This window comes from Canis lupus, chromosome 5, assembly GCF_048164855.1.
Source record: "Canis lupus baileyi chromosome 5, mCanLup2.hap1, whole genome shotgun sequence".
Classification (NCBI taxonomy): domain Eukaryota; kingdom Metazoa; phylum Chordata; class Mammalia; order Carnivora; family Canidae; genus Canis; species Canis lupus.
In genome coordinates this window covers 45,492,202-45,512,329 of record NC_132842.1, presented here as the reverse complement: position 1 = coordinate 45,512,329, position 20,128 = coordinate 45,492,202, and the positions used below count along the sequence as shown (strand labels likewise).

Sequence of the window (20,128 nt, the reverse complement as noted above, 5' to 3'; positions counted from 1 at the left end):
AAGCAAGAGTCAGTGTCAACTGACTAAGACCCAGGCATCCAAGTTCTGTGACAAATTGTGAATAACTTGTTTATGTGGTGGGAGGTATTCATCAAAGTGTACTTCTATATTTTTTGCATATGGATATCCAATTGTTCAAGCATAATTTGTTGAAAAGACTGTTCTGGGGATGCCTGGGTGGCTCATTGGTTGAGCACCTGCCTTTGGCCCAGGTCATGATCCTGGGGTCTCAGGATTGAGTCCCACATCAGGCTCCCCACAGGGAGCCTGCTTCTCCCTCTGCCTGTGTCTCTGCCTCTCTCTCTCTGTCTCTCTCATGAATGAATAAATAAAACCTTTTTAAAAAAATAAAATAAAATGGCAACATAGCAAACATTTCTCATTTATTCAGTAAATCAACACATACTAAGTACTTACTAAGTACCTGGCACCATTCTTCAACAATGAATAGTACAGTGCTAACTCTTAAGGAGTTAATGATCAATGGCAGTGATTTTTAACAGTGGAACTTTTTCTGACTAATGGGGTTTATGTTATTCTTGAGGGTGTTAAAAGACAGAGAGGGAGAAAGAGAGAGAGAGAGAGAGATTGATAAAGAGGAAAGAGAGACCAGTTGTGAATCTTAGATCCCAAGAGAATGTCAATGGGTCTTTAAGATGGATAGGTAAGGCCAGCCCTAATCTGTCCATTCTCTATTTGAGAAATCCTCAGTCTACTCAAAGAGAAGGAGGGGCAGTGCCAAGGCTCTTTGAAAATTTCCATGTGGGTCAATCTCTACAGAGCTTTCCCACCTTCTTGCATAAACATACACAGAAGCCCTGTCCAGCCTTAAGTAACCAGGCACCTCTTCTTTGGGTGTGAGGACTGAAGTCAGTATTGTAGTGTCTCAGGAATTTTGAATTGGCAGAAATGGTCAGGGAAACCACCACAGAGATTTCACAGTTGCATGACTATTGCCAATGCAGTGACTCATTCACCTCAGAATGCATTGCAAATCATGAGGTCAACTTCAGAGCAGGCAATAGCAGTCAGCCAGAGAACCCATCAGTGGGAGATAAATCCTTCAGAGTGAATCTTTCCAGTGAAATGTAGTCAAAGAAAACTACAGCCAGAGAAAATATATCAGACCTTTACCACAGACTTATGAATAGAACCAACTTAGCTGGGATAGGCGAGCTCATATGGACTTTAAGAGCCTGAATAAAAATAAACATATTTGTTTTTTCCACTACAGATATAAATAAGTTTATAGGAGAAAAGCAAACACAGACATATAAAAGAAACTGAATGATCTTATGGAGAAACTTTGACTTTCTCTTATGCTCTGTAGTACAATTTGTTCCGCCATTCTAGCAATTGACATGTCTATTAGCGGGATCCATATGCTTTCTCAGTGCCATTGTTAAGTTATGTCCTTCAAATATTTCACCCTCTTAAATCTTCTGAATCAGCAAATCAAATGTCTGATGCCACCCTAGGGTCAATGCCACCCTGACTACTGGGAGACTCTACCTTATGGAAAATTGGGACGATATTTGACAGAAGACTCTTGAGGTTTTCCCAAGCTGTTTTTGAGATACTTCCTTAATTGATGAGTGACAATTTTTTTAAATAACCAAGATACAGAAAGATTTTATGATAAAATAATTTCAAGATAAAGTAATGTTTCCTGAGTTGTCAGATTGGGGGTGGCAAGCTAGGGAATGCTAGGGCCATGAACTTTTAGAAAAATAATGGAAATGGCCTCTATTATTTGAAGTTTGCTTTTCGTAACCAAATCTTGCTGGTACAGGCTCTTTGTGCGTACCAGGCAACATTACCAAGTAAGGAGACAAAAAATTTGCTGACTGTATGCTCCACCCACTAGAAGATGGATTTCATGTAGGCAGAGATTTTTATTGTTTCATTCACAGCCATACACTCAGTACCTGGAACAATGACAATGCATATTGCATGGTATGTACCCAATAAATATTTGTGAATGCACTGAATAAATTAAGTGGCAATTTGTATGTGATTCAATTTGCCAAAGAAATACGTAGAAATTTAACTTCTGTCTAATTAATGCCTCTTTAAAATTTGAAGGACTCACAGATCCAAGCTGCTGTGACACAGGCTTTTTTCTGATATTTGCATGTTTCTTTTCAGTCATATGCCTGTAGGATTTTTATTACCAAGCTTGGAATGGAAAATAGTGTAGCCCAAGCTAAAAACACTCCTTGGGAATTTTAAATTGACTTCAGTAGGTCGCCAAGGGAAGCAAAATCAGAGGGAGGGTGTTTAATAAATTGAGGCTAGAAGTAAAGTCAGTAGAATCAAAATCATATCAGGATGGAGGCTGAAAGGTGAATTTGAGCTTTGTCTTTATAGAAGCCTTAGATCATTTGAGTTAAAGATGAGAGAGGACCTCTGGTTACTTCTCTATTGAGAGTAAGAGAACAGAGGGGCACCTGGGTGGCTTAGCAGTTGAGAGGTTGAGGGTCTACCTTCAGCTCAGGTCATGATCCCGGGGTCCTGGGATCGAGTCCCACATCAGGCTCCTTGCAGGGAGCCTGCTTCTCCCTCTGCCTGTGTCTCTCATGAATAAATAAATGAAATATTTAAAAAGAGAGAGAGAGAGAGAGAGTAAGAGAAGAGAGTAAAAGCTAGCCACTGATACTGGGGTGTGGGGCATAGCAATCCAGGTAAAATAATTACCTAATAGGAGCTGATGAAAAAACTCTGTGATTATTAGTTCAGCCTTTATTTTTTGCAGCCAGTGAGTCTTGGAAAAAAATCCTCATGCACGAATTTCAACTTTTCTATTAGACCTAAATGCTTTGTAAGTAATGTATTCCACAAAAGTAGATAAATAAAATAAACATAAAACACACACACATACATGAAACCTGTAAATTCTACAAGGTAAATTCCCTCCAAGTTTGCGGCTTTTACTACGAGTGATCATTCATGCCAAGATTATCTTGGAGGCAAAAGTCCCCAGCTGTTGAAAAATCAGCTTGGGGATTTTCGACTAAAAGTTTGTGGTATGTCATCTAAGTGCCAACTCATTTACTCCCTGTGTGAAACCTTTACTCTTCTTTGGATCAGGCAAGGTCTCTATTCAGTTATATTTATTCGCGTTATCTTTTTAGTCCACTGACCAACTCTCAAACCCTCTTCCAAAGACTTCGAGGCAGAAAGTTAAAGGAGAAGAGATGAGAACTCTATGAAATGTGTCATATATATCTGCGAGTAATTCTACTAATTAGGAAATGCCTTCTTAACAGGGAAAAAAAAAAAAAAACCCACAAAGAAATCCAAATCAAAACTCTGCTCTCCCCTTGCCCTCCATGGAGGATAGCTTTTAAAAACAGCAACTATTTGAAGTATCTACTTATAATTACTGTCAGTTATCAATTCTTAGTTGGTCCCCCTTAGCAACATTTTTGCCCTAGGTTAGCTGGAAATGCATCTTTAAGCACATGGATTAGAAAGTAGAACTACATAAAGCAACAATTAAATAGAAGTCATTTCATCAAATATAATTATTTTTTAAATAATCCTGGCAAATGATATAGACACCATATATATTTTTTTAAATTCAAACCAATAGTCATCCATTACCCTACTGCCCTTAAAAATTCACTCGCTGGTTTATATTTTTACTCCCCAGAATTTTACATTCTTTTGAAAGCAAAATTGTCCCCCTGGCACTAACTATAATATTTTAAAATATTGAGTTAATATTTGACCTTCACTCAGGGAGTGACGAAATAATCACAAAAATAGTATGTGGTTGTCTTATGAGATAGAAAAATGAATTCTTTATGTCATCTGAGCAATGGCATACTGTAATACTTTTCAGGGCTTTCTTTTCAAAACAGCAGGCTGCAACCTACATACATATATATATATATTGATCTTTATCAATATAAACATATAAATATAGATATATAGATACATCTCCAACAGTAAAGAGAATCATTCAGAAAAGGATTTTGCAAAACTGTAGTCTCAAACCAGCCAGTGTTTTATCTTCTGTCCACAGAAATGACAACCGCTCAATTTTCTCAAGGCTCCCCTGACTTTCCCCAGTACATTTATTTAATTTAATGATAGGCATGTAGGAAAGAAAGCTTGGTTCATATTGTGAATGGAAAACCACACATAGCTTTTTGAAAAATCATTTAAGTAAGCCGATAGCCCAGAGGCAAGACATTGATCAGATTTCCCATTGTAAACAAAAGCATCTGACTTCTTTCCAACTGTCTCCCAAAGAGTCCCATAACAGACTCTCTGGATTCACACATAATATATCCTTCTAAATCTTTTCTGGATTTAAGAAGAGCTATATCATAAAGTGAAACATGAACCAGCTACCTTTCATTTCAGGAAATTATGTGAAGTGATTTCCAAGACAATTCCAACAGATGTAGGAGCCTCCAAACAATCTTCCTTAGTGGCAGCCACCCTTCCCTTCCTCGAGCGTATCTACATATTTCTCTTCATGGACAATGAGTCTCTTCCTCTTACTTTTTTTTTTTTTTCCCTTCAACTCAATTCAGCCCAATTCTCAATTATTTATTAAGGCCTTAGGTATAAAACATACTTTAAGGATGTTAAATATTAATAAAGCATCATTTCCTTGCTGGAATTAGAGACCCTTCAGAAAGTGAATTCAGTGAATACAACAGAGATAGAAATGGAAAGGAGGCTTACGAGAGACTTTGAGAAGGTAGACTTTAGAGGATGAGCTCCCCAAGGATGGAGCCAGGATCTTCCTATTTGTTTATAGGGCCAGTGGCAAAACTATGAACATAGGCCCACATGTCATATGTCTGAATATATAAAAGTTAATAACTTGTACTCTCAAATGGAGATTTAATATACTAACTAAACTCTTAACTTGACATATTTACCTTTAAACAAAAAAATTGGAAAAAATAATGTTATGTTTTTTTAACTCTAGCTTTATAAAACATAAAATTATATAGGTCTATAAAAACATAGGTATGTTTTTAAATGATTAAAAGTCAGCATAATTTAAAACATAACTAAATTTGCTTGTTTTTGCATATACTGAGTAATTTAATGGACTAGCAATTAGATGAGTAATAAAATATATATATATATATATATATATATATATATATATATATTTCAGAAACTAGTATTTTTTTTTTATTTTTCTTGCCTTTATTTCAACAAGAATTATGTTGCTCGGGACACCTGGGTGGCTCAGCAGTTGAACGTAGGTCTACCTCAGAGCATGATCCCAGAGTTCAGGGATTAATCCCACATCGGGCTCCCTGCAGGGACCCTGCTTCTCCCTTTGCCTGTCTCTGCCTCCCTCTGTATCTCTCATGAATAAATAAATAAAATCTTTAAAAAAAAAAAAAAAGAATTATGTTGCTCAAACAACATCTTTTCTTTTCTTTTACATAATTTGTGTTCTATTGACATCAGTGGTCTAAAGGGTTAAAAATGTAAATACATAGGTTCCAAAATTTGAATGTATTTTTGTCAAAATTGCATATAACAGCAAATATAAATAAGTGAAGGTATTTCTCAGATATAATTTCATAAATATTATTTTTCTTATAAAATATTTAAAAGTATAGGTACTATAATTGATGAATATCAAATTTTAAATTATGATTATTTCAGTAAAACTAGAGAGCCTCATTTAATTTAGAAAACAATGTAATTTATTCTTATAAAGGATTTTTATAAAAATATGATGATTGGAAATTTTAGTGATCAACCTTCATCTAGTTGCTAATGTAAAGAATTGGCTTCATATGTTATAGTGAGACCTATAAGTACACTCACCTAGGAGTAATATGAATTATTTAATATGATAAGATGATCTTCATTACCATATCCAACTGTGATAAATGATGTGTTAACTTAAGAGTATCTCCCAAACCATGAATTATAAATGATAAGAAGTGGAAAAATGGTTGCTCAGCACTAGTGGGAAAAAAACAGTTGGCTGTGTTAAAATTTATTGCATTCATGCGATCTGAGAAAAAAAATTATAAGTTAAAATAACTTGTATTTTTCATCTTTAAGAGCTTTCACTGCTCATATCCTCCCCATATGCCAAAAGAGTGTCCATATTCAACATGACAGGGACACAACCCAACAATTTTAGAGGCTTTGGAGCATTTTTTCCCTCAAGGCAATAGGGGCAAGATATATGAAGAAGCATTTCTTTGGGCCATAAAAACATCTGTGCAGGTGCTCAACTCTGGCCCCAAGTAAAAGAGATGCTTATGAACTTTAAAATAATTCAGAATGTGGATTTATGACATATAGGGTTCTCAAAAGCTTAAAGGCTCAAGGCAGAAATATCCTTAACCCAAATCCAAGGCATTACTATCTAGCACCTATCACACTGTCTCATACACATGGTAGGGTGTAATCAATGTAGTTGTTAAGGAATTTCATGACTAATTACACAGGCCTGGGGTGAGGAACACATAAAGGAATAAATTACAGTGGTGATGTTAACACCTGATGATAGGGAGGTTTCATAATTTCAGAAAAAATAGTATAGTGAGAAAAGCTAAATGTATCTCTAAACATTGTAAATTTGAGGTAGAGGTAAAATTTCTCAGAAGTTCTGTTAAGTAACTGGACATCTTGAGCTGGATCAAAATAAAATAATAAGGGCTGAATTATCAAGAATCATGTCTTCATTTTTTTTGGAAAAAAATGAAAGTACAAAATATCCCAGTAAATAACACAAAGGATGCCCAATTTAATAATGTGGACAAAAGTGGGCATTTACTTCTTTTCTCTCTAAGATTGAGAATTAAAAATGAAATTAAAATTCTATTCTTAGTAAAAATGGTAAACATTAAATGTAGATCCACAGGGTAGTTTTAAGGGGTATTCACACGATGGGAATGAAGCAAAGGCACACACAGAGAATCAGGCAAGAGAAATCATGGCAGCAAGACTCAGGAAAAAGGGTACCTGGGTGGCTCAGTGGTTGAGCATCTACCTTTGGCTCAGGGAATAACTCCGGAGTCCTGAGATTGAGCCCACCATGGGGTTCCTCCCAGGGAGTCTGCTTCTCCTGCCTGTGTCTCTGCCTCTCTCTGTGTGTGTCTCTCATAAATAAATAAATAAAATCTTTAAAAAAAAAAAAGACTCAGGAAAAAAACAGTAAAGATAGTTTTTTAAGAGAAAATAACTTGAGTTGTGACTGCTAAAGACTTTGTCTTTACCAGCAGGACAGCAGTACACACATTGCAGGAAGAACCAAGTAAGGGTGGACCTAAAAATGTTATTGCACAGACAAGTTCTATTTTCAGGAAGCTGTCTGTCTCCAAATCAACAAAGTGGAAGAGGGACCTTACGTTGTCAACAGTCTGAAACCTGGAGAGAAGTAATTGCTCTATGAACACCCCACAAACCCAAGGATGTTTAAGCTAATCCCAGTTAGTCTGGAATATAATGACGACCCCTCCATCATACATATTTTCTACCAATACCAGGTGCGGGACAACATTACTTGCTTTACAAGTGCAGAGTGAACATACTATATCAGACAGTATCTATATAAAAATGCCATGGAAATGCAGAAATAAAAATATGAAACAAAAGTGAAATAAAGGAAATCCACCAAAAAAATGGGACAAATAAAAATTAGCACAAAATCTTCTGTTAGGTATAGTCCCCCAAATTACTGAATTACACATCCCTATAAAAAAGATTGCATGTGTGTAAGGAGTAGCTGTTGACACTAAAGGAGACAATGTTTGTGAACTAAAAGCTCAGAAAGAGATTACACGCACAAAATAGATAAATGAAGACAAAAGTGGAAGCAACACGTAAGAGAATGGATATTATTAAAAAAATAATAATGGAAGGAGATAACTGATGTGAAAAATAAAAAGTAAATCATGATAGTTTAAAATTTGAGAGAAAAAGACAAGAGGGATAGATAAAGAGGCTTCAACATATACATAACTGGAATACCCCAAAAAAAATATAAAAACAATTAAATGGCACATTTATATAATATTTCAAGAAAACATTTCTAAAATTCCAGTTCAGTACTGATGGGGGACATCATATTCTAGGGAACAGTGACCCAGGTAAGTCGACACGAGTTGTATCACAGATGAAATGTTTTCAGATATAAAGAAAGACTTCTTCACAAAGTCAAGAAAACAAACAAAAAATAACCAAATGATTATTAAGCGCATGAAAGTTTTCTCCTCTTAAGATAAGGGAAATCCAAATCAGAATTGCATTGGCCATATAATTTCCCACTTACAACACTGGAGAAGAAATGGATAATGCACCCTGTTGGTGATGGTGCAGAGAAACATGAACACTTACATGTGTCCAACCAAGTGTAAATCAATATGACTCTACTGTGGAAAATTTGTTTTTATCTATTCAAACTTTAAATGCATATCACCTGGACACAACAATTTCTCTTCCTGGAATTTATCCTATAAATATAATTCTATAAATCAGTGATAACATATGTGTAAGTCATTCTTTTCAGCACTTATAACAGAAAACAAGACAACACACATACACACCCCATAATATACACACACATCATATAATTAAATACCATACAGTCACCAAAATGAATGAAGAAGCTCTTTATATACTAACATAAAATGATCTTCAAGACATATTGTGAAAAAAACTAAGGTGTGGAACAACTCATAAGGTCTGCTATCCTTTGATTGGAAATCAATGAAAGAAGATCTGTGTTTGCATACATGAGTGTGCTGTTTCTACCCTTGTGAACCTCAGGAAGTATACATACAACTGGTAATACAACTTGCCTCTGGAGAGAGGATCAGGGAAGAGCTAAAGAATAAATAGATGTGAGGTAGAAAATTTGGAAACCGCATTAAAACTTTTATATGCATGTTACTCAGATTTGGTAAGTAGTCATTTACTAGAGGAAATAAAAATTACAGCATCCTGAATAATTTAATGTGGATCAAGCAACAATCTATAGCTTAGAAAAAGTTGATTATACCAGCACTGCCCAGCAGAACTTTCTGCAATGACGGAAAGGTTCTATAATGCTGCATTGACCACCATGGCAACCACAAACCACATGTAGCTATAACTATTAAGCACTTGAAATTGGCTAGTGTAACCAAGGAACTGAATTTCTTCTTTAATTTTCTTTAATTTTAATTTCCACGGCTATATATGGCTAATGGCCAACATATTGCAGTGCAGAGCTTGAGACTAAAATGAAAACACTGAGCTCTAAGTACTAAAATACTAAGCTCTGAAGCCAAAAGCCATCGTTGACATAAACAATTTAGATTGTTTCCACTCTCTGTATAATAGCACAGTCTTTAGCCAGGTAGCTTTGTTTCAAACTCTTCTTTTTTCTTTTAAAAAGCTGACTTATTTATTTAAATAATCTCCACACCCAGCATGGGGCTTGAACTCACAATCGGAGATCAAGAGTCACTGGTTCCGCTGACAGTCCCAGCCAGGCACCCCTCAAACTCTTCTAATCCATAAAGCCTCAGCTGAACCACACATTATCTTTGTAGAAATCAGGAAAAGAGGACGGCTATACAGGCAGATGGCTTGGCCAATGATCACTGGTAGGAGAGGTGAGGCACCCAGACCCGTTCTCTGGGCAGTCACGGTGCCCTGCCCTGGCACGCAGCTCGGTGAGCAGAGCATGAGGTAGGTTCACCATCAATTAATGCCTTTGTGGGTCCTGTTCCTCTCATGCTGTGAAACACCTGTCTGTGATTATACATAGGGGCTCTGCCCATAATCTTTCTCAAAACTGAGGCATGGATGACTATTCAACCAATGAGGACAACCCAGATCAAATCCCTCTTATCACCCCTACTTGTGTTAACCCCTTAAAGTTACAACAGAAACATGACTCCACAATGTGAACTTTATTTCCTCCATAATTAATCTTTTGGTGAGAACCATGGTAATCCCTGCCTCAAGAGACCAGTTTGAAGGTTCTACAAGGTAATTTATGCATAGCACTGAACTACTGTCTAGCCTAGAACGTATGCACAATAAATCTTAGTACTTCTTCCACATGGATGTGGTGGTTATTATGTTAAAAGGATACTAAATTCATGAGTTTGCCAACTGCCACCTAGGTGCTGAGTGAAGTGTGTACAAATCCCTGCTGACATCACGGGAAGTAGGGCCTGAGAATAACTGGAAGCCCATGGGTGCTCATGTATATGAATGGGGCAGGGGGAGTCCACTGACTTGCATTAACCATGACACAGGTTACAGCTGTACCTTCTGACTTTCCTTGTTTAGTCAGTAACACCAAAAAATTTCCATCAACCCACATGGTGCTTTTGCCTGACATCTGTGCCATGTTTAAATTAATCCCTTTTTAAAGAGGAGGAAATTGAGGCTGAAATTATTTAAGTGATTACCCAAAATCACACAGCTTGGGGCAGAAGCCAGTTCTTGTTACTCTAAGTTGAATATTTGTTTGGCCAACCTCCAGTTGTCTAAAAACAAGAAGCCAGTCTGTCATAATTAATACCACTGATCCAAACAGAGTACGAATTAGGAAGTTTGTCTTTAACTCAATCAGTCACCAAACTCCTCTCATTAGAATTTATTTTGAGACAAAACTTTACCCTCACAGACCTCCTGAACTCACAGTAGAAGAGGTCATAAAACCCACGCTGCTCAATTTACATGAGTGCGAGTGATTCATCCAGAATGAGTCATCATTTCCCTCGTTGGATCTTCTAATGACCAATGTCACACATGAGAAATAACTGGGCAAGCTACAGCTAAGGATTATTTCTTTATAGGAGAAATGGGAGACAAAACAAGTTTCTTAAAGGACAGATCCTTGGACCTCTCATTCAAATGCAAGGAAAGAAAGATGTATCTTTTGATATATTCCATTAAGTCCCACTGTCCCAAATAAAGCCACCAACACAGCACATCCACTGTTTGTTAATGCATATATAAATTATTATTTTGGTCTTTTTTGACTCAAACAAGGGAACTAAGAAGGTTGTCTAATCTATTTCAGGTCCTAAATTAAATATAACCAATTTAAAATTAATCAACGCAGAATTTATAAATAAAACAAGACTCAGTTGAGCTGGTAACACTTCCTCTCTGTCTCCCACTCTCTAAAGTGTTGAAAGCTAACCTTTAGGCCTAAAAATAGGGCAGGCTTGCTGAGTCACTAATAAATTTCAGCTCTACACCTCATAAAAAGACAAAATGCTCTACAACAATACTCAGGCTTCCTGAGTCCACACTCTTGTGAAACTAGACTCAAATGCCATGATGGTTCCAGAAAACTATTCCTGGCACATTGGAACAATGTCAGTGCCTTCAAGGCTCCCACTCACTTTGGCACAGAGAGGGGACTTTCCTCCTTATAGAAGTAGAAATGAGGTTGCTTACCTTAGCTCCATCAGTCACCATATCCCCCTTTTTAGTGATTTATTCTTATGGTTACTCAGAAATTCAGACTCAGGAAGTCTGGAAGGGACCCAGAAGTCAGAATATCCAGGTTCCTAATCATATACCTGAAAATAACAAATTCAGGACTGTCAACAACAGTCTCATATATAACTAGTAAAGTTTCCTTTTAACTGTCCCAGGTGTCTTTATCCTATAATTTCTCAACAGCATGGCAATATGAAATCCAGTAAATAATATAAAGTGGCATTATATTGCATGCATTCATTCATTTAAAAAATATTCAGCTCATTTGTGCAAGCTCTTGTTCTAGGTGCTGAGTATACAATAAGGAACACAATTGACATGCTTTCTGCCTTCTCAGGACTTAGTTTAGTGGGTCACACAAAAAATAAGAAAGGCAATTATTATTGTGTGATATTTATGTATGAGAGAAGTACAAGAGTGTTACAGAAAAACATGGGCAGGGAAATCATTAGAAAGGAGGAAGCAAAATCCCTAACCTTGATTTGGACATGAAGGAGAGCTTTCTAGAGAAAGCAATATCTAAACTATGACCTGAATGATGAGCTAAGAGTAATCTATTAATGGGGATGAGGGCAAAACAGAAGAGTTTCCCAAGCAAATTCAAAGACCTAGAAGTGAAATAAAACATATTGGATAAACCAAAGTCCATTCAGTCTAGCAGGAGACCGGATAGGCCAGGATAGCATGGAAAACCATCGGGTTAGAGAAGCAAGCAAGAATCAGATTATAAAATATAGTTATGAGCTGCATTAAAGAGTTTGGACTTTTGTCTAAGAGCTTTTAACAGAGAATTTTAACATCTAAGAAAGATCATTGAGATTACATTATGTGTGGGGAAAGAATTAGAAGAGACAAGATTTAAAGCAAGGATACCAGTTATGGAAGGGCAGCTCAGACATCCAGGAAAGTAATGCGGTCATCTGAATTAAAAGGGAATGCATTGGGAATGCATTGACAAGTACTTATGCACTTGAACAGAGAGAACTGTGTTTTTACCAGGGCAAACAAGAGTGTACCCAAGGACTTATTCCTCTCTTGCCCCATGGCCCATAAATTTGGGAGATCACAGACCAATCCATCAACAAGGCTCCCAGGATAAACCACTCAACCTCCAATGCTGTCGGGTTGGAGTCTTCTGAATTTATGAGATGAAGCCTAAAGAAGCCTTCCTCTCTCACTAGCATTCATCCTACAGTTATTTCCTGGGGGTCTGCTCTATTTCAAGCATTAATCCAGGTCTTTGGAATAGAAGTAAAAAGGACACAGTATCCACACTTAAAGATACCTGTATTATAGACAAGACAGATCTGTAAACAGGTAATTATAAAACAATGTCGTAAGTGAAGTGATAGTTGCTCTGACCGAGAATATGGAAACACATAATCCAACTAAGGAAATCATTAAAGTCTTCGTGGGTGGCTTCACTGAATGCTTCCAGGGCTGATTCATAAAAAAAAAAAAAAAAAAAAAAAAAAAAAAGTTTAAAAATAAAAAATAATAAAAAAGTAGGAATAGACAGAAGAAAAGGGGAGGAAGGAAAAATGGCATCAAAGATATAAGGCATGAAAGTAAAGAATAGCATGGCAACTGCACAAGGAATATAAGCAATAGAGTGCAAATGAAGCAAGAAATGAGAAACAGAGTTTTGTAGGATAAAGCTCAGGAAGTTCATAGGGAGGGCCTACTGGGCTATGGTAAGAAGCTGAGATTTTTATCCACTGGAAAATGGGGAGTCATTGAAAATAACAACAAGAACAAAAAACAAAAGAATCAGATTTATATTTCAGGTACTCATATTGTGGTATCTCTACAGACAGTGTCATTGGATGGAGCATATCTAAAGGCAAGGATGGAGGGTAGGAGGCTCTTCAAGTAGCCAGAAAGAGAAATGACAACAGTCCAACCAAGGCTGGTAACAATAAGGATGGAGAGCAAAATGAATGAGAGAACTGCCTAGAATAAAATATCAGCAAAATTTTGTAATGCATTAGATTGGAGTTGGTAAAATCACAGGAGAAAACAAAGGGCAATTAGTTTCTAACTATGTAAAATTGAGATAGACAATACTGTAGACGTATTATTTTGCATACTGAGTTAGAATAGTCTAGGTAGCATATAAATGGAGAGATAGCATGTTGATTATATATATGAGTCCAGATCATCAACGTGATAGAGAATTTGCAGTTATTAGCATATGAGTGGCATTAAAAATCTTAAGAACAAATGGAAGCATCTATTGCTCTTTTATCAATTGGACCAAATACATATTAAGGGCTTTGTATGCATATAGTATCATTACATAGAGTGAGAAGAACTGAGAAGAACTGGGACAGGAACAGAGGAACACTGATAGCTAACAAGACTAACATTCAAGAAGTGAAAGAAGGCAGAGAATTCTGCAAATGAAACAGCGGAGAAACCATCAGGGCATTTTCAAGGAGAGACAAGGGCGTGGATATTACAGAGGTCAAGAGAGCAAAGATCAAGATCAGTAATTCCAGTAAAATAAGAACTAAAAATGATCTTTTACTTGACACTGTGAAACTTTTAGATGCTGCAGGTGAGAGAATTAACACAAGAGCAGTCATTGGCAGAAATAGGCCAGTCAGGCAGCCCGGTTGGCTCAGTGGTTTTGCACTGCCTTCAGCCCAGGGCCTGATCCTGGAGATCTGGGATCGAGTCCCACGTCGGGCTCCCTGCATGGAGCCTGCTTCTCCCTCTGCCTGTGTCTCTGCCTCTCTCTCTCTCTCTGTCTGTCTCTCATGAATAAATAAAATCTTTAAACAAGAAAGTATGAAAGAAAAGAAAGAAAGAAAGAAAGAAAGAAAGAAAGAAAGAAAGAAGAAAGAAAGAAAGAAAGAAAGAAAGAAAGAAAGAAAGAAAGAAAGAAAGAAAGAAAGAAAGAAAGAAAGAAAGAAAGAAAGAAAGAAAGAAAGAAAGAAAGAAAGAAAGAAAAAGAAAGAAAGAAATAGGCCAGTCAAATCAGCCTCCAATGTACACCAATGGCTAATTACCTTAGAGCTCCCAGATGCTGGCCCCTGGTCTGCTACAACTACAACAAAGTATATTGGGTCATAAGCATTAGTTGTTACATGCCTTCTTCAGAAAGGTAAGTGTTTGAAGTAGATAAATGTTGATACTGCTTAAAACTATGCTTAAAAGATTCTATGATTGTTAAAATGCATAATCTTCCCAGATCTGTCCTGTTACAAATCAAAGCAACCTCATTCTCCTCATTATTGAATCTAGTTGATGCAGGAGAAAGAATGGGAAAATAAGTTCAGATACCAACAGAATCTACAGAATTTATTCCTGCACTTTTAATAGCAAAAAGGGAGGAGTATGGATGGCAAGGGATACCAGCCCTATCTCAACAATTTTGTCTGAATCTGTTCAGTTCTTATGTTTGGAGAGAGTTTGTAGGATGAGAAATATCTATGTCATATTATGCCTTACGTGTTCTCTTATACAATGCAAGAACTTAAATGAATAATTTTATTTGTCCTTTGAAGCCAGTCAAAATGAAGGAACTCTCCAAGGTAATGTTGAAGAAAAAGACACTCTCCTATAACATGGCAAGAGCACTGAACCAAGAGTAAAGAAAACAAGTCCTCGGCCGGTACTAACCTGTCTAGTAGTCTTAGGTAATCCATTTAACCCTCTGGATCTTAGATTTCTCATCTACAGATTCTGGTTGGACTAGATAACCTCTCAATCCTTCCATTAGTCATATGATTACAGGTGTGATTACACATTATGATATTCAAATCCATTATCTCATAGGACACCTCAAGGACTCCAGGAAGGCATGTGGCCTACTCTTATTTTGGAAAGTTTTGTAGTCCTTCAAGATAGGAAAGCAAAGTAAGACTAGGAACTTTTGTTTTCCTGCAAGATGAGAAAACTCATTTATAAATCTGAGCCAACACATGTCAGTCTCATAGTAAAGGGTCTCCTAGGAATTGACTTCATCTGGAAAATTAAAGATCCCCTGAGGAACACAGAACCTTTATCAAAAGTTTTGTTCTGAAATACCTAAGTCACTGTCATACTGTTTGAAATGCGTATCTCATTAAATCACAAACCCTGAGTTGGGCCTGAGAGAGATTTTCATGAGTGGAATTGCAATGTTCTGATAGCCCTTTGTTAGGAGACCTCAGAGAGTTTCAAATAATTAAAGCATTTACACTTCAGAAGCAGGAAATAGACTGAAAGACTTTCAAATATATCTTGTTTTCGCAGTCTTATCAGAAGGTTGACACAAAGCAGTGGAAGAACAAATAGAGATAATTACCTAGAAACATTTGGACATAAAATTAAGGAACCCAATCATTCAGCATCTGGAAATTCTATTTTAAATTTTAATTTTCATGTACAAGTAACACCAGTGCATTTTAAAATACTGAGAAATAGAAGGGGGCACTTTTTATCTCCCTTTTGCCCTTTCCCAAAAATCAGACAAATAACATGAAGGAGGGAATAGAAGAGGACAGAAAAGACTGTCATTTACTTGAAAAACATACCAAGGATGCATATAAGAGATACCATTTATGAAACACATCTTGTACCTGGAACTGGAAAACCCAATCATAACCCTTTCTAGATACAACCTAAAATAGTTCTAAGATCAAGTAAGCTTAGTCCATAATCTCCTCAGGCCTTCAGTGACTACCCAAAATATAAGTATTTGTTAAATGTTATAGGGAGACCTACATATCACAGGGGAAAGAGACAGAAGAATAAACATTAATATGAGCTATTCAAATTAGTATGAGAAAATGGGTCACTTTATGAAGGCTGTTGGAAAGAAATATCTGTAATACTGTAAGTTTTACTTTTTTTTTTTTTTTTAGTTTATTTATTTGAGAGAGAGAAAGAGTAGAGGAGGAACACAAGGACAGGGAGAGACTCCCCTCGAGCCCAAGGTGGGGCTCAATCTCAAGACTCTGAGATCATGACCTGAGCTAAAATCAAGAGTCAGATACTCAACCGACTGAGCAATCCAAACCAAACGTTGGCAATCTTCTCATTATGTTCACAAACTGCTTTCCTACCTCATTTCTTTTGGAATTCTCCTATCATATCCTATCCCTCCCCATACTCCAACCACACAAAATTCCTTATTATTTTTCATTTCAGTCTAAGTGTCTGAAAAGGCCTTTACAACAGGGGATGTGAGAGGGGGCAGATGATTCAGCAGGATCCACAGGAGGCTGGGTAGGTATGTAGCAAAGTAGGACTAGGAAAGCAAAGAATCTCTAACAGGATGCAGTCCCCAGCAAGTAACCTTCCAAAGGTAACCGTTGCTCAGTTCCAGTGAGAATTTGGGAGAGAATATAAAACACAACTCAGGGTTATCACATTTGAAAAGTAGGGGGCTGGAGTATTTATTCTCCAGCCCCAACCATCATTGGTTGAAGGATGTTCCCAAAGGCATGAATTCCACTTGCTGGGTGGCCAGGTCAAGGGAAAGTCTTCAAGTAAATGTGCTTAGGAAAGCATAGAAAATGAGCTTATGTACTGACCTTTGGGTGCTGAGAGGATATGAATGGGCAAAGGCAATGTGATGCATTTCTCAAAAACACTACATACATTACAACTCTCATACCAATGTACATGCTGTTCCTTCTGCCTAAAGTATTGACATATTCTTCATTTTCCTCCTCCATCATTAAACACTAAGTGATTTATTTTTCAAAATTCAGTCTAAATGCCAAATCATTTTGTGACGTCAAGGTCATTTAACAGTTTTGCTCTATGGAAAAAGAATATAATAGCTAACATTCACTCAGTGCTTTTGAAGTACTTCAGCACCTTGGGAGGGGTGTACTACTAATACTTCCATTGTTCTGTGAAAAAACAAAGTAATGGTGCCTGAGATTTCAAAGATACCAGGTAATAGAGCCATAATTCAACTCAAGGTAGTCTGTTTCTAGAACTCATGATCTAAGACGCAATACCCCCGGAGACATAGAAGATGTAGCCAGCTGCCCTCAGAAAGTTTAGCATCTAGTTGGAAATATAGGTTATTCACATATAAAGATAAGGTGTATCTTTAACAAATGACAAATCAGTAAAATGCATACCAAGTGTTCTTTTGTACACCTCAGGAAAAAAAGATTGGAAGGAATGAACCAGAAAACAACAGTCTGAGATAAAGAGGTAGAAAATGTAAAAGAGAAATTAGGGGCAGAAATAAGAAACACTAACATGCAACAACCAGAAGTTGTGTAAAACAGAAAGCATTGGAAAAGGCACCACTCAAGCACAAAATAGTGGTTAATTTCATAAAATTGATTAAAGGCATATTTCTCTGATGAAGAAGCAAATTGGGTGCCAATAAAAAGAAAGAAATATAAATCCACACTCAGACACGTCTGCAGTAAAACTGGAGAACACCAAAGATGAAGAGATTTTTTTAAATAATCCGAGATCAAAGGCAGATTAAAAGGAACAAGAAGTAGACTGACAGCAGGCTTCCCAAGAACAATCACAGAAGTCAAAAGGCAAAGGGATATTTCAAAGTGCTGAGAGAAAATAACTGTCAATTTAAAATTAACTGCTCAGCTTAATTGTCATTTAGGGACATAGAAATACTTAAAAAAAGAAAGACAACACTAAACACTAAGTGGCCCTCTGTGAAAGAAATATTAAAAGTACAAAAATATTTTTTAAGTTTTCTTTATTTAAGTAATCTCTACACCCAATGTGGGGCATGAACTCACATCCCCAAGATCAACAGTCAGGCATTCTTCTGACTGAGTCAGCCAGGCACCCCAAAAGTATGAAATGTTTTTAAAGAAATTTAAAGGAAATGTAACACAGAAAGAAGGTGTGAATGAGGAAGTTAGCAAACATTTTAACAAATCTAAGCATGTGCTTAAACCACATAAAAATTAACATGGCAACTAATTTGGGGAATTAAATATTTGGTGATACCAAAATACTTGACAACATATAAGACAGAAGTTGTGAGAATGGTTAAGATATTCTAAATCTGACGAATTCAGAAAAGCTATTGATTACTTCCAAGAAATTACAACAGAAAACTTTCAAACTGTTGTGTGCATAGAAGGAAGGGAAGGAGGGACGCTCGGATGGCTCAGTGGTTAAGAGTCTGCCTTTGGCTCAGGTTGGGATCCTGGGATTCTGGAATCCTGGGATAGAGTTCCCCATCAGGCTACCCGTGGGGAGCCTGCTTCTCCCTCTGCCTATGTCTCTGCCTCTCACTCTGTGTCCCTCATGAATAAATAAAGAAAATCTTAAAAAAAAAAAAAAAAAAAAAGAAGGGAAGGAATAAAGGAAATTCAGTGACTCCAATAAAATGTTGGAGAGGGAAAATCAAAAAGCCAATAAAATCTATAGAACAAATAAGATATTATAAGTAATGACAACTTTCAGTTACATGAAGCTTCTGTGTGCTAAGCACTGCTCTCAGTGTTTTACAAGTATCGATCCTTTATTCCTCCCAACAATCCCATCAAGTAAGTCAACCAATAATAAACCCTCATGTCACTGAGGAAAAAGGTGAAGCAGAGGAAGGTTAAGCAATTTGTTCAGCAGCTAGAGCTATGAAGTACTAGAGACTGAGTAAAAAGACACAAAGTATACACCAAAATAACTAAAATGTTTTGTTGCTTCCAGGAATGAATCCAAGCATGTTAGTAATTGCAATAAGTGAACTGCATTAAACCCCCAAAATAACAACAAATTCTCAGGCTATATTGTCTTTTTAAAAGGTCAATGAGATCAAAAGCTAGATGTTTGTAAGTATAACAGACAAACCTCAGTCAAGACTCTTCATGAAAAAGAGAAAGGATAAAAAAATGAAAATAAAGAAAATAAACAAGACAAACCTCAGATCACTATTAAAATGTACAAGTTTCAGCAAGGTTGCCAAATGGATAAAAAAAAATCAAAATCAATATAAAAAAACTATTGCCTTCATCCCAATATAATCCTGCAGGTGATTTAAAATATACTTTAAAAAAATACTATTTCTAATCACCCTCTAAACTGAAATGTCTAGGAATTAAATAATATACATTAATTTTTAAGAATAAAATGTAGAAATTTAAAAGACATCCAAGACAACTTTACCATATGAAGAGACACACAGTCCTTTGGATGGGGAGACTCGGTAAGGTAAAGATGACAACTATGCCCAAAGTAATCACTGATTTAATTAAATGCCTATAAAAATAAGTGGAATATTTTGGTGAAAAATTGCCAGCAATTGTAAAAATCATTTGAAAGGACAAGAATACTCAAGACAACTTTGAAAAGAAAGACTCATTTCATCATATAGCAAGGTTAATTAAACAGTATTAAGAATAGTAATAATAATAATGGAACTGTAGAACATAGGCTCCAGTCCTAATTTAGCCACAAAAGAATTTATGTGTCTTTGGATAATGTATTTAATTATCTTGGACCTTGGTTTCTCCATGTACCCCACATGAAACAGCCCAGATGCCCTTGCAGACACTAGAACTTCCCTGACTGTTCAACATAAAACATCCCCTCTACAGTAACTTACTTTGACATAGCCTTGTTTGGGAGAGGTTTTTTTTATGCACACTTGCTGTCTTTGAAATATTAGCCGTCATAAAATTATTGTCTCTCGCCCACCCAACCAAAAATAAAAATAAAGATGACACATAAACAAAACAAG

At 36.5% G+C, this 20,128-nt stretch overlaps 1 long non-coding RNA gene across 13 annotated transcripts in view; it reads right to left on the bottom strand.

The window, feature by feature from the left end:
* The window catches only part of LOC140633643 (uncharacterized), a 440,888-nt gene that overhangs the window by 55,016 nt on the left and 365,744 nt on the right, over nucleotides 1–20,128 (bottom strand). For 9 of the 13 annotated variants that reach the window (XR_012031213.1, XR_012031215.1, XR_012031217.1 and 6 more), the window contains one exon: nucleotides 11,410–11,534. The exons of the other annotated variants lie outside the window; for them this stretch is intronic. This is a non-coding gene — a long non-coding RNA (uncharacterized lncRNA). The remainder of the gene's footprint in view (nucleotides 1–11,409; nucleotides 11,535–20,128) is intronic. 13 annotated transcript variants of the gene reach the window in all.